This window comes from Hyla sarda, chromosome 2, assembly GCF_029499605.1.
Source record: "Hyla sarda isolate aHylSar1 chromosome 2, aHylSar1.hap1, whole genome shotgun sequence".
Taxonomy (NCBI): Eukaryota; Metazoa; Chordata; class Amphibia; order Anura; family Hylidae; genus Hyla; species Hyla sarda.
In genome coordinates this window covers 407,543,006-407,562,727 of record NC_079190.1, presented here as the reverse complement: position 1 = coordinate 407,562,727, position 19,722 = coordinate 407,543,006, and the positions used below count along the sequence as shown (strand labels likewise).

At 46.5% G+C, this 19,722-nt stretch overlaps 1 protein-coding gene across 1 annotated transcript in view; it reads right to left on the bottom strand.

Moving 5' to 3' along the window:
- The window catches only part of LOC130356831 (acetylserotonin O-methyltransferase-like), a 39,296-nt gene extending 36,816 nt beyond the window's left edge, over positions 1 to 2,480 (bottom strand). The window contains exon 1 of the mRNA XM_056558826.1: positions 2,427 to 2,480. The gene's annotated coding sequence lies outside the window, so the exon portion shown is untranslated. The remainder of the gene's footprint in view (positions 1 to 2,426) is intronic.
- Between the last annotated feature and the right edge of the window lie 17,242 nt (positions 2,481 to 19,722).

Here is a 19,722-nt window from a genome sequence, read left to right as displayed (position 1 = left end):
GCTGGAGGCACACTGGTTGCAAAACACTGAGAGTTTGTTACATAACTGTGTTTCCCAACCCGTGTGCCTCCAGCTGTTGCAAAACTAAAACTCCCAGCATGCGTGGTCTGTCAGTGCATGCTGGGAGTTATAGTTTTGCAACAGCTGGAGGCACACAGGTTGGGAAACACTGAGTTAGGAAACAGACAATGTTTCCCAACCAGTGTGCCTCCAGTTGTTGCAAAACTACAACTCCCTAAATGCATTGACAGCCGAAGGGCATGTTGGGAAATGTAGTTATGCAACAACTAGAGAAGAACAGTTTGGAGACCACTGTGTAGTGGTGTCCAAACTGTAGCCCTCCAGATGTTGCAAAACTTCAACTCCAAGCATGCCCAAGCTGCCCAGGCATGCTGGGAGTTGTAGTTTGGCAACATCTGAAGGGCCAGATGTTACCGAACTTCAACTCTCAGCATGACTGGACAGTCTCGGCATGCTGGGAGTTGTAGTTCTGCAACATCTGAAGGTCCACATGTTACAGAACTACAACTCCCAGCATGCCTGGACTGTCTGGGCATGCTAAGAGTTGTAGTTTTGCAACATCTGGAAGGGCACAGATTGGAGACCACAACAGAGTGGTGTCCAAACTGTGGCCCTCCAAATGTTGCAAAATTACAACTCCCAGCATGCCAAAGGCTGTCTGGGCATGCTGGAAGTTGTAGATTTGAAACTCCTAGAAGCAGCAGTGAAGATCACTTTACAGCGATCTTCACTGCTGGCTCTGACGTCGCCACCACTGCATCCACTTGCCTGCGCTTCCTTTCTGTCGCCGGTCTCCGCTCCCCGCGTGTCCTCCAGGTATCAGCCTCCCGCCCCCCCATCAACAGCATCCAAAGCCAATTGCAGGGGATAGGAGAGGAGATGGCACCCCTGCCACCTTGCTCCTATCCTTTAGGATGATCGGGGTTGTCTCTGACAGCTCCGATCATCCCTATTTTTTGGGCAATCGGGTTACCGGAGACCCGATCAGCCCGGAATAGCTACAAATCGCTGATCTGAATTGATCCTCGATTTGCGGCGATCGTCGACCAGGGAGGGGTTTGAGAGTCAGGACCCCCCCAGGGGTTTGCACGGGCTGCCTGCTGAACTATTTCAGCAGGCATCCTGGTCCGGTCCCCGCCCGGTGAATGGCGGGGACTGGAATTTCCACGGGCGTACAGGTACGCCCTGGGTCCTTAAGTACCAGGGGGTCAGGACGTCCATTTATGTCCTATGCCATTAAGGGGTTAATGGTAGCGCCATCCTAGTTACCCAATCCCCAAAAAATTCAATAAGATTAGTTTGAGATGAGATCATCAAGGTAAATTTCATGTTGTTTTTCATCCTGCAATCCATGGGATTTTAGAGGTTTCACAATTCTATCATTTAGTTTGGTTTCTATTTATCTCTCCACTATTAATGTCGGGATTATTGGTTCTAATACCTTTCTAATGAATGGGGACAACATTTGCTAATTTCCAATCTTCAGGGACAACTGCAGTTACCAGTGATTGGTTAAATAAAGCTGTTAACGGTTTTGCTAGTACACCGCTAATTACTTTTAACTTTGGGTGTATCCTATCAGAGTCCCTTATAGCCTCCATCCCTAACTGAGATCATTTTCATTTATTTTCATTTGTAAAAACTAAACAGAAGTATTTATTGAGGCAGTCAGCTAGTCCTTTATACTCTTCTATTCTGTTTTTAATCTAGTAATTCCTTTATTTAATTTCCCTTTTTCCTTTATACAGTATATATGAAGAATATTGTATTCCCTTTTTTCACTGACTGGGCTAATTTCACTTTTGCCAGGGCTTTAGAAGCTCTTATAACTTGCTTGGCCTTTTTCTGCCTAACCTCTTTGTGCCTAACAAATTCCTTATCTTCATTGCTTTGTTTTTTAATGATTAATGATTACTAAATGCTGTTCTTTTTAATATTTTGGCCACTTCGGCTGAGTACCACAGTGAACTTCCTTTTTTGCTTTTACTGACAAGCACTAGTGCTGTGGAGTTGGAGTCGAGGAGTCAGAGTCGGAGGAAATTTTGGGTGCCTGGAGTCGGAGTCGACAAACAATGCACCGACTCCGACTCCTACTAAATAATTACTGCAATGCCACCCACCCAAGTCAGTGTCGAAAGATTATTTTCAGCCCTAAAAATAATAAAGTCTGACTTAAGAGCCTCGATGAAAGAGGATCTGGCAGAGGCAATTCTCTTCCTTAGAATTCTACATTGAATTGATTTGCATTTGCTAAGCCTATAACTACATTTCAAGATTAATATAAACCATTTCTAGGTTTTACATATTTTGTTTCTGGTTCATATAGATAAGCTTTGTTTTTGTTCTAAAACAACCAAAAGTCTCTATGACAAGGCACCATTGCTCTCAGACACGGCCACCACTACCTTATCAACGCTTCCTTAGAGACAACTATGTGGTATCCCAGTACCGCATTTCATTCGGTACTTATTTATCTATGGGTCCCAGTAGCCAGAGTCCCTAGGACTTAGTAATATCTGTTAGTCAGTCCTCCCCTAATCGCCTCTATTATAGTGTATAGATTCCTAATTTATCCATAGAATAATGTATATAGTATTATTTCTGCATATAAATGGTTAATTACTTGTTTCCATGGTATCGCAGGGCCTTCGGGTCATGTGATGCGTTCCAAGCCTCATTCTGGATGCGTTCCAGGCCTCACTTTGGTATCTCTAGCCTCATTTTGGGTTTTTGCAATGTATATAGATCCTGTGATGTAAGCAATCCCATGATACCATGTAAAGTGAATGGCAGATGTTCGGAACAATCAAAATCGCCACGCCCCCTGCCCATATAAGGGAGTGGCGGCCATCTTATCTCTCTCTTGTTCCTGGGATAGCAAGCAAGTAAGACCTGTATAGCTGTAATCGCAGTGAGTTAGGCCTGAGTCTTGCGGCAACGGCTGAATGATCTAAATTATAGAGTGTGTCCTCCCCTAAGCACTCTGCAGTATCACCGGACCCAATATTTCCCCTAAATCCGGACGGATATGCACATCACTCCCTAAATTCAGAGACTATAAGTTTAATGCAAGGTCCACAACTTCTGCCAGTCGCTAAGCAACCTAAGAACTGTTATTTGAGACTGTTACTACGCATTGGATATTGCAAGCACTGCAGTAAAGTTATTCAAGTTCAAGTTAAATCTGCTTGTGGACCTTCAGTCATTTCATTGCACCTATCGCTTCTGGGAAGGGCGGCGATAGGCCGGAAAATAGATTCAGCATACCAGTCCTCACCCTGGCGTCACGAGTGACTGGGATAATATTAACCCTACATATACCAACATCATACCATCCCTACCATACACCCCCCAAGGGCTACCACAAAGCCTTTTTGGCATTGCACGAACAGGATTCGGGTGTGTGCCTACCATTGCCACTAGTGAAAGTGTACTCCCCCTAAGAAGTGAACTTTATTAATGTACTGTGACTTATACTCTGGAGTAAGGGGTTGCGCGCACGGTGCTGTGTGGAGGAAGTGCGCATGTAAAGTAAGGGGGGAGGCGAACAGTACTGCAGAGTTACAAGTCAGCGCGGGACATACCAGCGCACGTGATCCAGAGACCCCGCCCACTGAAGCCGTCGGTGCCGCGGCGGCCATTTTGTCGGAGCCTAAGGCCAGAAACCAGCAAAGAGAGACAGCCCAGCACGGGGAAAGGCGCAGAGTGCGCCAACAGGCTAGAAGCTGTGAAGAACCGGAGCAGTACGGGACTCTGAGACATCAGATTACCGAATTGAAGTCCTGCATAGAATCGCTCCAGCTGCCGATCAACGCACTCAAATTCCAATTAAAAGCTGTTGAGTTTTAGGTCACCGCTCTCAAGTTTGAAATCTACGCTCTCAAGTTCCAGATTAAAGAACAATTGCGTATTTCCCTGGGACCTAGGAATCCGAGGTCTATTTAAAGGGCCAGTACAACCAATACGAAAATGTCGGAACCTGCAGTCCCACAGTCCCCACCTGAACAGCAAAGGGGCGATGCTCTAGTGGCCAAGCCAACAGGGTCTCCGCCCTCAGCTAGAAGAATATTGCCACCCTCACCAGCACTCTCGACCTCCCAAGGGCGTGCCCTGCCTATGATGCCGGTGCATTGCCGTAGAATGAGATTTGCCATAGAATGAGATGGTCCGCCTCCATCACATCCTATTGGCTCTCTCTTGTCACGTGACATATTTGGCTCATATACATTTACTCTATTATTACATGTACTGTTGATCCACAGCGCTATCGGGATCCCTATGCCCGATGGCGCTGTCATCAGTGTGCGGCCCCACGAGCGCCCCACGCCCGCAGCTCTACTCCCCGTCCCCCGCAGCTGTACTCCCCGTCCCCCGCATCTCTACTCCCCGTCCCCCGCCCCCCGCAGCTGTACTCCCCGTCCCCCGCAGCTCTTCTCCCCGTCCTACGCAGCTCTACTCCCCGTCCCCTGTGAACGCTCAGGGAGCGATCCACAGCGCTATGGGGATTCCTACGCCCGATGGCGCTGTCATCAGTGTGCGTCCCCACGAACGCCCCACGCCCGCAGCTCTACTCCCCGTCGCCCGCAGCTCTACTCCCCGTCCCCCGCAGCTCTACTCCCCATCCCGTTAACGCTCAGGGAGCGGGGAACAGAAAGTAGAGCATCGGGCACAAGTAAAGTAGTACTGCACATGCGCAGCACTACGCGAATAACTTTACCTGCGCCCGATGCTCTACTTTCTGTAGGGTGAGGAGGGTGAGGAGATCCTCACTACTGTGCGCATCGATGCGTGACGTTTAAATATGTCACGTGACAAGAGAGAGCCAATAGGATGTGATGGAGGCGTGACCATCTCATTCTATGGCAAATCTCATTCTACGGCAATGCACCGGCAAGACCTCCAACACCGGCAGAACAGGACCCAACTAGTCCACCCTCAGTCTCTCCCTATGTGTTGGGAGCCCCAGTTGCTGCACCTGTCTTTTTAGGGAATCCTGTACTTACCACCTATAATGGTGACCCTTTTACACTAAGAGACTTTAAAGAGAAATTCTACAGGCTCTTTGCATGTTATGTACTTCCCCCTCATCAACAGGTACAACTGCTTCTGGGACAACTCCAGGGACCCGCCTTGGAAGAACTTCTCACCTGGCCAGTGGCCGATAAGGCCACAGTGGGACAGATTTTTGAAGGACTTTCTCAAGTGTTTGAATCTCACTCCCCCTCAGAGGTACGCCTCCGATTCTATGAACGACGCCAGAAGCCAGGTGAGACCCTCCAAGCATATGCAGTGGCTTTGCAGAGCGCATTAGAGGCGGTACAGAAGTTGGACGGCATCACACCCGATCAGGGCAATTGAGTACTGATGGACCGTTTTATAGAGGGGGCGCTAAACAAATGGGATAAAGCCCAACGTAGGATGCTGGCCGTACAGAATCCCGACATGGCCTTCCAGCCTTTAAGAGACTAGTGGGGAAAGTAATAGAATTGGAGCCTCAGACAGAAGAAATTAGTGTCCCTACTACAGACTCTCAGGGTCCTTCGCCCCAACCGCCTGTCCCTTCTCATTCTGCCCCACCAACATCTAATCCTAACCCTTGGACAGCTGACTTACAAGACATTAAACAGGACATTGAACAGTTAGCCAAGGCTTTCAAAGAAATGGCAGTACGGCCAAACCCTTCCAGATCTGCAACACCACCACCTAAGAAGGCTGACCCTCACCCTGTCACTCCACCTAGTGTTCCTCCTGTGAGACCTCCTGGAAGCCAAAGACCCGTTTGCAGTTATTGTAACAAGAATGGACACTGGAAGAGCCAATGCTGGGCTTTAAACGGGCGTCCCCTGGGGTCAAGGACCGCACCCCAGGAGTAGAGATTGAAGGTCCAGAATCAACCAGCAACAAGAAAGGACTATCTATGTACGAAGCTGCTTGCCCCTATGTACAGGTGATGATTGAAGGTGTCCCGCTACAAGCTCTGATAGATACGGGGTCTCAGGTATCCACTATCCCACAGGGGGTTTTCTATAAGTACTGGGGCCCAGAAAGGTTGTGTGATCCTCAGGAAGTGGACTTTAGAGTAATTGCAGGGAACGGAAAACCAGTACCCAGACATGGTTACTGGGAGCCCACGGTGCAGGTGGGAAAACATGTGTTAGGAAGGCAAGGGCTGATTGTCACAAATGTCAGAGATGAGGGAGCGGACGATTTCATTTTAAGCATGAATATTATGAGGTACTGTTTTGATGATATTGTCTGTGCACTGCATGCATCTCTCCCTCACTTGTCACCCCCAGGCCGGCGAGCTGCCCAACACCACCTCAAAACCCTTCAAGCAGAACAGAAGTTCGTGAATCATCATGGAGAAATCTGCCGAGTAAGGACTCAAGATTAGTGTTGAGCGGCATAGGCCATATTCGAATTCGCGAATATTCGCGAATATATGGACGAATATTCGTCATATATTCGCGAATATTCGCATATTCGAATATTCTCGTTTTATTTTCGCGTATGCGAAAATTAACATATGTGAATATTAGCATATACAAAATTAGTATACGCGAAAATTCGCATATGCGGAAATTAGCATATGCGCATTTTCGCATATGCGAATTTTTGCACGCCAGTCTCACACAGTAGTATTAGAGCCTTCTTTACACCACACAAGCTGGAAGCAGAGAGGGATGATCACTGTGATGTGTACTGTGAAAAAAAAAAAAAAAAAAAAAAAAAACGAATATTCGTAATTACGAATATATAGCGCTATATTCGCGAAATTCGCGAATTCGCGAATATGCGATATTCGCGAATAATCTTCGAATTGCGAATATTCGTGAGCAACACTACTCAAGATATCCGAGCCATTAGCCTACAGCCACAGACAGAGACAGTTATTTGGTGCCGTGCCCGACCCGGGGTGAAAAATCAAGATTACTAAGCGCTCTTGGAGCCCCTTCTGCTGGAAGATTGTCCCTTGGTACGAGCTGCTCGAAGCCTTGTGACTGTGCGGAATGGGAAGGTCCCAGTGAGGCTTATCAATCTCTCTCAAGTTGCTGTCCAGCTACCCAAATACACCCCAGTGGCTACGTTACCCCATCTAGACATCAGAGATGTAGTCTCGAAGTCACAGGTGGTCCAATCTGGACCTTACCAGAGCCCTGCAGAACCTTGGTGGAACCAGCTGCAGATAGGGGACGAAGACACCCCCAAGGAACAGGTGGAAGGAGTCAACCAGGTGGCTAAGAAGCATCAAGAGGCTTTCAGCAAATTTCCGACAGACTTTGGCAGGACCGCTATGATCAAACATAGGATCCTCACCGGGGATAATGCACCCATTAAAGAGAGGCATCGCCCTGTGGCTCCTGGGATGTACCAGCCCATGAAGAAAATGTTGGTAGAGATGAAAGAGGCTGATGTCATCCAAGAAAGCCAGAGTCCGTAGGCTGCACCTTTGGTCTTGGTGAAAAAGAAAGATGGCACCATTCGCTTCTGCGTAGACTACCGGAAGCAAAACAACATAACTCATGAGGATGCCTATCCTCTCCCACGCATTGAAGAATCCTTGACGGCGTTTGGGTCTGCCACCTACTTTTCCACACTGGATCTGACGAGCGGCTACTGGCAAGTGCCAACGGCAGAAGAGGACAGAGAGAAGACCGCATTTGTGACTCCCATGGGTCTCTTCGAGTTCAAAAGTATGCCCTTTGGACTGTGCAATGCACCAGCTACTTTCCAACGCCTAATCGAGCGATGCTTAGGGCACCTTAACTTCCAGAGTGTTCTGTTGTATCTAGATGACGTCATAGTCTACTCTCGTACATATCTGGAACACCTGGATCATCTGAAAGAAGTTTTCCAAGTTCTTATCCGACACGGACTCAAGGTTAAGCCTTCTAAACGCCACTTGCTAAAGCCTCAAGTGCACTACTTAGGACATGTTGTCAGTGCCCAAGGAGTCCAGCCTGATCCAGACAAAGTGAGTGCTGTGAAAGAGTGGCCTACACCCAGGACGGTGCGAGACGTCCGAAGTTTCCTAGGGTTTGCTGGATATTACCGGCGTTTCATCCCTCATTTTGCTGAAATTGCAGGACTCTTGACCGAATTACTGAGAGGGACTGCCCGGGATAATTATAATGGGAGGCTTCCCATCCAGTGGGCCGAAGAACGAGAGGATGCCTTTCGAGCCCTGAAGTATCTCCTCACGGAACCCCCTATATTGGCGTATCCTGACTACAGCCTGCCGTTCCGTTTATACACAGACGCTAGCTTTGAAGGTCTGGGGGCGGTCTTATCTCAAGTGCAAGATGGCAAGGAAAGGGTGATTGCCTATGCCAGCCGGCATCTTCGAGGTGCTGAGAAGAATGATGCTAACTACAGCTCCTTCAAGCTGGAACTCCTAGCACTAGTTTGGGCTATCACTGAGAAGTTTAAAGACTATCTGGCTGCTACTCCCTTCATGGTCTACACTGATAACAACCCCTTGGCCCGTTTGAACACTGCTAAGTTGTGAGCTCTTGAACAGCGTTGGGCCTCTCGGTTGGCCAAATATGACTTTAACATCAAGTACCGCAGCGGAAAAACCAATGTCAATGCAGATGTACTTTCTCTCATGGCCCCGGGAGAAGCACCTCCTGCTGAAGAAGTGTGTGGGAAGATGTAGAAATGCCTCCCTTCTACCGAAGGTTCGTGAGCCAGAATGCTCTAACTACCCAGGCGGGTGACGGACCTGAATCTCCCAAGGTCTCTGAAGATCTGTCTACCTGGAAGACACTTCAGGATGAGAGCAGAGTTATCGGGGAACTCCTCGACTATTGCCTCCACAAGAAAGGGCCTACTCGGGTGCGCAAGGCTCATGGAGACTTCGAATTGAAGCGACTGTGGCGGCAGAGGAACCGCCTGTTCCTGCACAAGGGGTTGGTCTACCGAAATTCCCTGGACCCAGTCTCTGGAGACCGCATACACCAGATTGTGGTTCCCAGGAGGGATGCAGCCATGGCTCTGAATGCTTATCATGACCAATCCGGACACTTCGGGGTCCATAAGACGGAGATCACAGTCAGAAGGAGATTCTACTGGATCGGGATGCGGGGAGACATCGAGAAATGGTGTGCCGAGTGCTCCACGTGCAACGTGATAAAGAACCCCCGGAGGGACGCAAGAGCCCCTTTGCATCCCATCTGTAAAGAAAGACCAAATCAAATTGTCGCCTTGGACCATGTGAAGCTGGCCCCCACTCGATCTGGCTATTGTCATGCCCTAACGATGGTGGATCATTACTCCAAGTGGGTGGTTGTGGTCCCCGTCAAGGATCTTACCGCCAAGACTGCTGCTCAACTCTTCTACCGGCATTGGATCCAACCGTTGGGGTGTCCCGAATCGGTCCTCACGGATCGGGGAACCGCCTTCAAAGCTCAGTTGTTCCAGGAACTTTGCCGGCTGCATGACTGCAAGAAGCTCCGGACAACGGCCTACCATCACCAAGGGAACGGACTCTGTGAGAGGATCAATCAAGTGTTCATCCAGATGCTCAGAGCAGCCTCTGTCTCGAAACACGAAGAGTGGCCTCAGCTGCTGCCAGAACTCCTGGAAATCTACAACAACACTGTTCACTGCTCTACAGGGTATACGCCCTTTTTCTTGATGATGGGCCGACAAGGCCAATTGCCAAAGGATCGAACCTTTGGGCTACAGGCACCTTTCAATAATTCTCCTCAGGCTTCCCAAGGTTGGGTGTCAGAGCATCGGCGAAGAATTGAGGATGCCAAGGATATCGTTGAAAAGAAAATGGGTGAAGTTCATGAGCGCCAGCAGAAAGACTATAATCGACATGCTTCTGCTCAGCCCTTGCAACTTGGAGATAAAGTCTGGCTCAGAAAATTTCCTAGAACCCATAAATTGGACTCCTTGTGGGAAGCGGAGCCATATACCATCACTGCAGTTCCTTACCCCGAAACGGACATATATGAGATACAAAAAGATGGGTTCGAGCCACTTCTTCTCCTCTTCCCCTTGCTGTCGGGGTTCCCCAGGGATCGGTCCTGGGTCCTCTACTCTTTTCACTCTACACATCCCCCATTGGAAAAACAATCAGTAGATTTGGTTTCCAGTACCACCTCTATGCTGATGACACCCAACTCTATACCTCTTCCTTCAACATCACCCCTGCACTCCTACAGAATACCAGTGACTGTCTCTCTGCTGTCTCAGACATCATGTCCTCTTTATATCTGAAACTAAATCTTTCTAAAACAGAACTTCTTGTTTTTTCTCCATCAACTGATACTGTACCTAACCCTGACATTTCCATCTCGGTATGTGGTACTACCATAACTCCTGGGCAGCAGGCTCGCTGTCTTGGAGTTATACTTGACTCTGATCTGTCTTTCACTCCCCATATTCAGTCTCTTTCACGTTCTTGTCACCTGCATCTCAAAAAGATTTCCAGAATACGCCCGTTTCTCAATACTGAAACTGCTAAAACTCTCATTATTGCTTTGAGTCACTCCCGCCTCGACTACTGTAACTCTTTACTAATAGGCCTTCCTTTCTCCAAACTCTCTCCTCTCCAGTCCATCTTTAATGCTGCAGCCAGACACATCTTCCTCTCCAGCCGCTACACCGACGCCTCCTCCCTGTGCCAGTCACTACACTGGTTACCAATTCAGTCCAGAATACAGTACAAAATCCTCAGTCTCACACACAAAGCTCTCCACAATGCTGCACCTCCCTACATCTCCTCTCTCATCTCTGTCTACCATCCTACACGTTCTCTCCTATCTGCTAATGATCTCACACTAACATCTTCTATAATTCGAACGTCTCACTCTCGTCTCCAAGACTTCACTCGTGCTGCACCGGTTCTCTGGAATGCTATCCCTCAATCCCTCAGACTCAACCACAACATCCATAGTTCCAAGCGTGGCCTAAAAACACATCTCTTAAGACAGGCCTATAACATTCTCTAATTGGCCTCAACATATCCTCAACATCTCCCCACACCTCTTGTTTGAATAGTTATTGCGTAATACTATGTCTGATACTTGTCTTTGTTTGTACCCCATAATTGTAAGCGCTGCAGAATCTGTAGGCGCTATATAAAGAAATAAAATAAAATAAAACAGGTGGTTCACCGGAATAGGATAAAAGTGTGCCTCCTACTCCTCCTGATCCACATGCTATTTCTACTCCACCTCCGACAAGGCCTGTGAGAGAGTATGTGCCGGGAGAAGGAATTCATCCCACTATGGACGTTCCTTTGTTCCCATCTCAGCAGCCTACCATGTATTGGGGCATGCCGTTCCCAGCTCCATCCAGTCAGCCGACCCTGGTCGCACCAACCAATCAGTTGCCAGTAGCTGTTGCCCCATGTTAACCACCATTGGTTGCTACACCCAATCTCAGTCCTGTTCCAGTGACTGCTCCGGATATTGAAGCCACCAGTCCATCTGTCTTGAGAGAGCCCCTCAGTTCTACCAAAGAAGTTGCTCCCGTTTCCAGCCCTCCAGCTGGTCCCTCGGGGACTGAAGCTCTTGAAGAATCCTCAAGTGAAGGAACTCCTGATGACTCGGAGGTGGTGTTGCGGCGGTCTCAAAGGACTACACAGGGCAAACTACCCATCAGGTACCAGGACTCACATTTAGTACCTGCACACATGGTACCTCTCATAACACACTTCAATGCTCTGCCAATTACATATCAGTACCCTACATTACTAACTTAATGTACTACTTCAAAATTTCTCTAGTACATACACAAAAACAAATAAATATCTCACTTAAGAAAACACTTAAGGAATTGTAGCATATTGATACCCAATTCCTGTCACTGTTAGGTACACTTCTTCTTTTCTCTTTAAATTGCGTGTGTGAGATGCTCTGCCTGGCCAGTAGGTGCTCTTGCAAATACAGAAAATAAACACGTAATTCTTAGAATAACCTGGATAGGTTGTTTTGAAAGTGCTCTAGGGGTATGTAGAGTGTAGTCGATAGACCCTAGCAGCCACCCTTACTATGACCTAGCTTCCGGCTAGCCAGTATACCCTTCGTGTACTAACTAACAGGTAACTTAATGTTTGGCATATAGAATGTGTGAGATAATAAAAATGTCTAGTCAGCTTGATGCAAAAGGTAAATAGAGCTGTACTAATATCTAGTTAGCCTTATGTATAGAGGTATGTGCTAATGTTCAGTTTAGCCTCAGAATGTATAGATAGCTAATAAAAATTTCTTAGATAGCTAGCTAATTGTCTAGAGAGACCTAATTGCCTAGTAAGCCTCAAAATGTATCATAAGTTTAATAAAGTCGTATAGGAAGCTAGAAACTAAAGGATAGATAGCTCCTTTAAGTGTCTAGATAGCATTCAAATGTCTAGATGGCATTCAAATGTCTAGATAGTATTCAAATGTCTAAGTAGGATGTCTAGCTTAAATATAAATCATCCTGTTCTATAGCATCCTGTTCTAATTCTCGGCCTAGTCCCTCTGTCTCAGGGGACAGACATCAAGGCTGACTTATGTTTAGTAAGGGGGTTTGTGGTATCCCAGTACCGCATTTCATTCGGTACTTATTTATCTATGGGTCCCCGTAGCCAGAGTCCCTAGGACTTAGTAATATCTGTTAGTCAGTCCGCCCCTAGCCGCCTCTATTATAGTGTATAGATTCCTAATTTATCCATAGAATAATGTATATAGTATTATTTCTGCATATAAATGGTTAATTACTTGTTTCCATGGTATCGCAGGGCCTTCGAGTCATGTGATGCGTTCCAAGCCTCATTCTGGATGCGTTCCAGGCCTCACTTTGGTATCTCTAGCCTCATTTTGGGTTTTTGCAATGTATATAGATCCTATGATGTAAGCAATCCCATGATACCATGTAAAGTGAATGGCAGACGTTCGGACCAATCAAAATCGCCACGCCCCCTGCCCATATAAGGGAGTGGCGGCCATCTTATCTCTCTCTTGTTCCTGGGATAGCAAGCAAGTAAGACCTGTATAGCAGTAATCGCAGTGAGTTAGGCCTGAGCCTTGCGGCAATGGCTGAATGATCTAAATTATAGAGTGTGTCCTCCCCTAAGCAGTCTGCAGTATCACCGGACCCAATATTTCCCCTAAATCCAGACGGATATGCACATCACTCCCTAAATTCAGAGACTATAAGTTTAATGCAAGGTCCGCAACTTCTGCCAGTCGCTAAGAACTGTTATATGGGACTGTTACTACAGATTGGATATTGCAAGCACTGCAGTAAAGTTATTCAAGTTCAAGTTAAATCTGCTTGTGGACCTTCAGTCATTTCATTGCACTTATCGCTTCTGGGTAGGGCGGCGATAGGCCGGAAAATAGATTCAGCATACCAGCCCTCACCCGGGTGTCACGAGTGACTGGGATAATATTAACCCCTCATATACCAACATCATACCATCCCTACCATACACCCCCCAAGGGCTACCACAACTACTTCCGCCCACAGTCCGGATGCACCACGGAGGTCCCTGGCTACCAATAATCTGTCCAACACTTTTGTACTACGCTGGCATGTCATTCCTGCATGTCACCACCTGGATTGTATTCTCATCTTGATTCTGCTTGTCATTATTCATGCTAATGTCAATTATTTGTTCTTTCTGCAAGTGATGCTTCATTCACTGCAATGTAGTTTGGCCCCTCCCCCTTTTATTTTGGTGCCAAATGTAACTGTATTTAAACCCTGTATGTACTATATAGCACTATCACTGATCTGAAGATGGGGGCATTGTCCCCCGAAACGCGTTATCCTGTTTACTTTGCTTTATTCTCAATAAAGCGGTCCAGCTTTGTTCCACATCACTTCTCTGGTCCGATCCTTCTTTTCCACACTGGAAACCACAGGATTTTTTTGCATCATTTCATGGTACTTTCTCCAGGTTTGGCAAGCCCTTTCCTGAACCCTTGGCTCGGCAGCTGTCTCCAGCATTGTTACCCCGCTTGGTGGGTTGATACACGAGTTTTCCACTCGCTCCAGGTGAGCACCCATTACCTAAAGGCAACCTGTGCCCACCTGCCTCTACTTCATCATTCCTTCTTTATTTGCAGTAACACACTAGGCTCCCCCCCCGCCGATCTTTACTTTTCTCTTCAAATACATATTCTACAGACATGATGGGAGTTTTAGCTTTACAATAGCTGGAGAGCCACTTGAACCAAGGTTATTGGTGGGGGTCCCAGCCTTTGGACCTCCACCAAAAAAATGGGCTGCTTATTCTAGAATGCCCGGGTCTATTTTTGATTCCAGTCCGGCCCTGCCTGTAAGCCAGTTATATCATTGTGTATTCTCTTGACTGTGTCCCATCAGTGCTGTAGTCACTGATATCTTTGTGACATGTGTGTTGCCTTTCTTTCCTTCAAGGAATGTATAAAATATATTTGCATATTAATGCAGAGGAGTCGGAGGTACAAAAAACTGAGGAGTCAGAACATTTATCTACCGACTCCACAGCCCTGCTAAACACAATTATCTGTTACCTTTAATAATGTAACTTTTTTTTAAATAAGTCAGATTTCTCCTGGACTCCATTAAAACTGTTCCAGTCTAATTTTAGTAATTTTTTTCTAAAATCTAAAACTTTTGTTTTTGTGTGGTGGGACCAGGGGCGTAGGTAACGGGAGGGACTGGGGTGGGGGACACATCCCCCCAGAAAATCATGTGGAGGACCAGATCATTGGGGAATCTCCCCCCCAGTTCTGCCTGCAGACTTTGCCGAATTAAATGCTCCCTGGGTCCATTTAACCCAGGGAGCATCCGTTGCCGGTCAAGCACCGCCAGTGATGTAAATTTATTTACAATTACCGGTGCGGAGCCTCTTTGAACTGTGTGTGCATGCACGCACACAGTTCAAAGACAGCCGTGAACCAGGGCCAGACTGGCCACTGGACACACCGGGCCGCCGTCCGCGGGACTGCCCATCTACCCCGGTGACAGACTTCACTTTTTTCAAATACCGGCCCCGGCCACTGGTCCCCCGTACGAGGACCCCTTCTCAGATCGCGCTAAGGGGGCCACGCTGCTAGTGATGCTCACGAATATTCGCAATTCAAATTTTATTCACCAATATCGCATAGTCGCGAATTCGCGAATATTCACAATTCAAATTTTTTTTGCGAATATTGCATATTTGCGAATTCGCGAATATTCGCGAATATATCACTATATATTCGAAATTACGAATATTCGCTTTTTTTCACAGTACACATCACAGTGATCATCCCTCTCTGCTTCCAGCTTGTGTGGTCTACAGAAGGCTCAAATACTACTGTGTGAGACCGCCGGGCGAATATTCGCGAATATTGATCCCTCCCTTCTGCTGCTTCGATCAAGTTACTCTGGTATACTTGCTATAAAGTTCTTAAATTTTCACATATGAAAAAAAACGCGAATATTACGAATATGCGAATTTAGCGAATATATGACGAATATTCGTCCATATATTTGCGAAATATCGCAAATTCGAATATGGCCTATGCTGCTCAACTCTACTCGCTGCTGGCCGCTGCTCCGGCCCAAGCATTTACAATAGCGAGCCGGGGCAGGGACACTGCAGCTTTAAAGGGATACTCCATATCCAAAGGATAGGGGATAAGATGCCTGATTGCGGGAGTCCCCCGTGGGGACCCCCGTGATCTTGCACGCGGCACCCCGTTTGTAATCAGTCCCCGGAGTGTGTTTGCTCTGGGTCTTATTACCGGCGACCACAGGGCCGATGGCGTGTGACGTCACGCTCCGCCCCTCAATGCAAGCCTATGGGAGGGGGCGTGAGAGCTTTGGATAGGGGATAAGATGTCTAAGCACCGGAGTACCCCTTTAAGGGCAGAGGACGTCCATGCGTAGGGACGCCTCTGACGTCACGGATGCATTTCTGCCCCGGCTTCTCCGCTCTCAGCAGGAAAAAAAATGTGGAGCTTTGCGTGCTGCTGCAGCCTGCCTCCAGCATAAGGTGAGAGGGCAGAGAGGTGGTTTCTGGGGGAAGGGAGGAGAAGAGGCACAAAAATTGATGGAGAATGAGGCATGAAAGGAGAAAGGGGGCACAAGGGGCACAAAAGTTAAATGAAGGATGACTGGGGAGGGAGGGGAAGGTTGCAGAGGAGTCTGGGGGAGGGAAAGAAGGGTGCAGAGGGGTCTGGGGAGGAAGAAAGTATGAAATAGGATAACCGAGGGGTCTGGGGGGACACAAAAATTGGAAGAAAGATGACTGAGGGGTCTGGGGGGGGACAGAGGTGTGTGGGGGGGGGGTGTGAAGGAGGATAACTGAGGGGTCTGTGGGAGGGAAGGGGATGGAGGGGTCTGGGGGAGGCACAAAAGTGTGAAGGAGGATTACTGAGGGGTCACGGAGGGGCAGAGAAGTCTGGAGGAGGACTTAGGAGTCTGAAGGAGGAGAGAAAGGATGGGTCATGAAGAAGGCTAAGGGGTTTGGGGGGACTAAGGGCCCATCCACATTGAGGACATTCTGATGATAGAAATCAGCTTGCTGCAGAATCCAACTGTTTTCAATTGGATTCTGTTGCTATGTGCAGCGGAATTCCATTGGCAGAATGAAAATCCAGCAAAGAACGAACATGTTCTTTTGGTGGATGTTCATTCTGCCGGTAGAATTCTGCTAGACTGCATAGACTGCATCAATAAAGATGGTATACATCCATGCACTTCTACCGCCAATGGCTTTGGCTGCTGCAAGCAGACATTTCATGAATAAATGTTCACAGTGTGGAGGAGCCTTTAGAGGTCTGCAGGGGAAAGTTGGTCTGGAGGAGGACAGCACAGGGGTGGGATTCTGCCAAACTGAAGTAACAGTGTCTGACTGTGTTATTTTTAGGGGTCTTTCTGTCTGGCAGTATGATTTTTAGGGGGAATGATGTTTGGCCGGGAAATAATGATTATTGTTTCAAAACAGAGGATGAAGATGAGCATCAGACTCTGCAGAGAAGATGGAAGAAGACATGGAATCTGGACCAGATGAAGAAGAAAAGGAAAGATAACAGAGAAGACGTCTCCTGTGAGTCATTTTATAATTTTGTATCTGTCTGACTGTCCCATCAGATCTGTGTCACTTGTATGTTCTTCAGTGATGATGGGTAAAACTGTGCCCCAATCTGTGGCTCTCCAGCTGGACCCGGCCATTTTTTGCACATCTGACCACTGTTACTTTAAACATTAATAACTCTGGGATGCTTATACCTTTCATTCTGATTCCGAGACAGTTTTTTCGTGATATATTCTACTTTATGTTAGTGGTAAAATTTTGTCGATACTTGAATCATTTCTCGGTGAAAAATTCCAAAATTTTATGAAAAAATTGAAAATGTTGCTTTTTTTTTTTTTTTACTTTGAAGCTCTCTGCTTATAAGGAAAATGAATATTCCAAACAAATTATATATTGATTCACATATACAATATGTTTACTTTATGTTTCCATCATAAAGTTGACATGTATTTACTTTTGGAAGACATCAGAGGGCTTCAAAGTATAGCAGCAATTATCCAATTTTTCACAAAATGTTCAAAATCGAAATTTTTCAGGGACCAGTTCTGTTTTAGAGTGGATTTGAAGGGCCTTCATATTAGAAATACCCCACAAATGACCGCATTATAAAAACTGCACCCCTCAAAGTATTCAAAATGACATTCATAAGGTTTGTTAACCCTTTAGGTGTTTCACAGGAATAGCAGCAAATTGAAGGAGAAAATTCAAAATCTTCATTTTTTACACTGGCATGTTCTTGTAGACCCAGTTATTGAATTTTTAAATGGATAAAAGGAGAGAAATCTTCCTAAAATGTGTAACCAATTTTCTCTCGAGTAAGAAAATACCTCATATGTGTATGTAAAGTGTTCCGCTGGTGCACTAGAGGGCTCAGAAGGGAAGGAGCGACAGTGGGATTTTGGAGAGTGAGTTTTCTGAAATGGTTTTTGGGGGGCATGTCACATTTAGGAAGCCCCTATGGTGCCAGAACAGCAAAAAAAAAAAAAAAAACACATGGCATATTATTTTGGAAACTACACCCCTCAAGGCACGTAACAATGGGTCCAGTGAGCCTTAACACCCCACAGGTGTTCGACGACTTTTCGTGAAAGTTGGATGTGTAAATGATTTTTTTTTTTCCACTAAAATGAAATTAATTTTTTTACAAGGGGTAACAGGACAAAATCCCCCCCCCCAAAAAAAATTTTTTTAAACCCCATCTCTTCTGAGTATGGAAATACCCCATGTGTGGACGTCAAGGGCTCTGCAGGCGCACTACGATGCTCAGAAGAGAAGTAGCACCATTGTGCTTTTGGGAAAAATTGTTTGGAATGGAAGTCAGGGGCCATGTGCGTTTACAAAGCCTCCTGTGGTGCCAGAATAGTGGACCCCCCCCACATGTGACCCTATTTTGGAAACTACACCCCTCACAGAATTTAATAAGGGGTGCAGTGAGTATTTACACCCCACTGGCGTTTGACAGATCTTTGGAACAGTGGGCTGTGCAAATGAAAAATTACATTTTTCATTTTCACGGACCACTGTTCCAAAGATCTGTCAGACACCTGTGGGGCGCAAATGCTCACTCTACCCCTTATTACATTACATGAGGGGTGTAGTTTCCAAAATGGGGTCACATGTGGGGGGGGGGGTCCATTGTTCTGGCACTATGGGGGCTTGCAAACACACATGGCCTTCAATTCCGGACACATTTTCTCTTCTGAGCATTGTAGTACGCCAGCAGAGCACTTTACATCCACATATGGGGTATGTTCTTACTCAGAAGAAATGAGGTTACAAATTTTGGGGGGCTTTTTTCCTATTTTCCCATGAAAAAATTTAGGGTAACACCAACATTTTAGTGAATTTCTTTTTTTTTTTTTTTTCATTTTTCAATTCAACTTTGAAGAATTTTCATTAAACACCTGTGGGGTGTTAAGGCTCACTACACCCCTTGCTACGTTGCGTGAGGGGTATAGTTTCCAAAAAGGGATCACATGTCGGTATAAATTTTTTTTGCGTTTATGTCAGAACCGCTGTAAAATCAGCCACCCCTGTGCAAATCACCAATTTAGGCCTCAAGTGTACATGTTGCGCTCTCACTCCTGAGCCTTGTTGTGCGCCTGCAGAGCATTTTACGCCCACATATGGGGTATTTCTGTGCGTTTCAAACTTTGGGGGTCTTTTTTTTCCTTTTAACGCTTGTGAAAATAAAAAGTATGGGGCAACACCAGCATGTTAGTGTAATTTTTTTTTTTTTTTTTTTACACTAACAAGCTGGTGTAGCCCACAACTTTTCCTTTTCATAAGGGGTAAAAGGAGAAAAAGACCCCCAAAATTTGTATTGCAATTCCTTCTGAGTACGGAAATACCCCATATGTGGCCCTAAGCTGTTTCCTTGAAATACGACAGGGCTCCGAAGTGAGAGAGCCCCATGCGCATTTGAGGACTAAATTAGGGATCGCATAGGGGTGGACATAGGGGTGTTCTACGCCAGTAATTCCCAAACAGGGTGCCTCCAGCTATTGCTAAATTCCCAGCATGCCTGGACAGTCAGTGGCTGTCTGGAAATGCTGGTAGTTGTTGTTTTGCAACAGCTGGAGGCTCCGTTTTGGAAACACTGCATACAATACGTTTTTCATTTTTATTGGGGGGGACAGTGTAAGGGGTTTATATGTAGTGTTTTACTTTTTATTATGTGTTAGTGT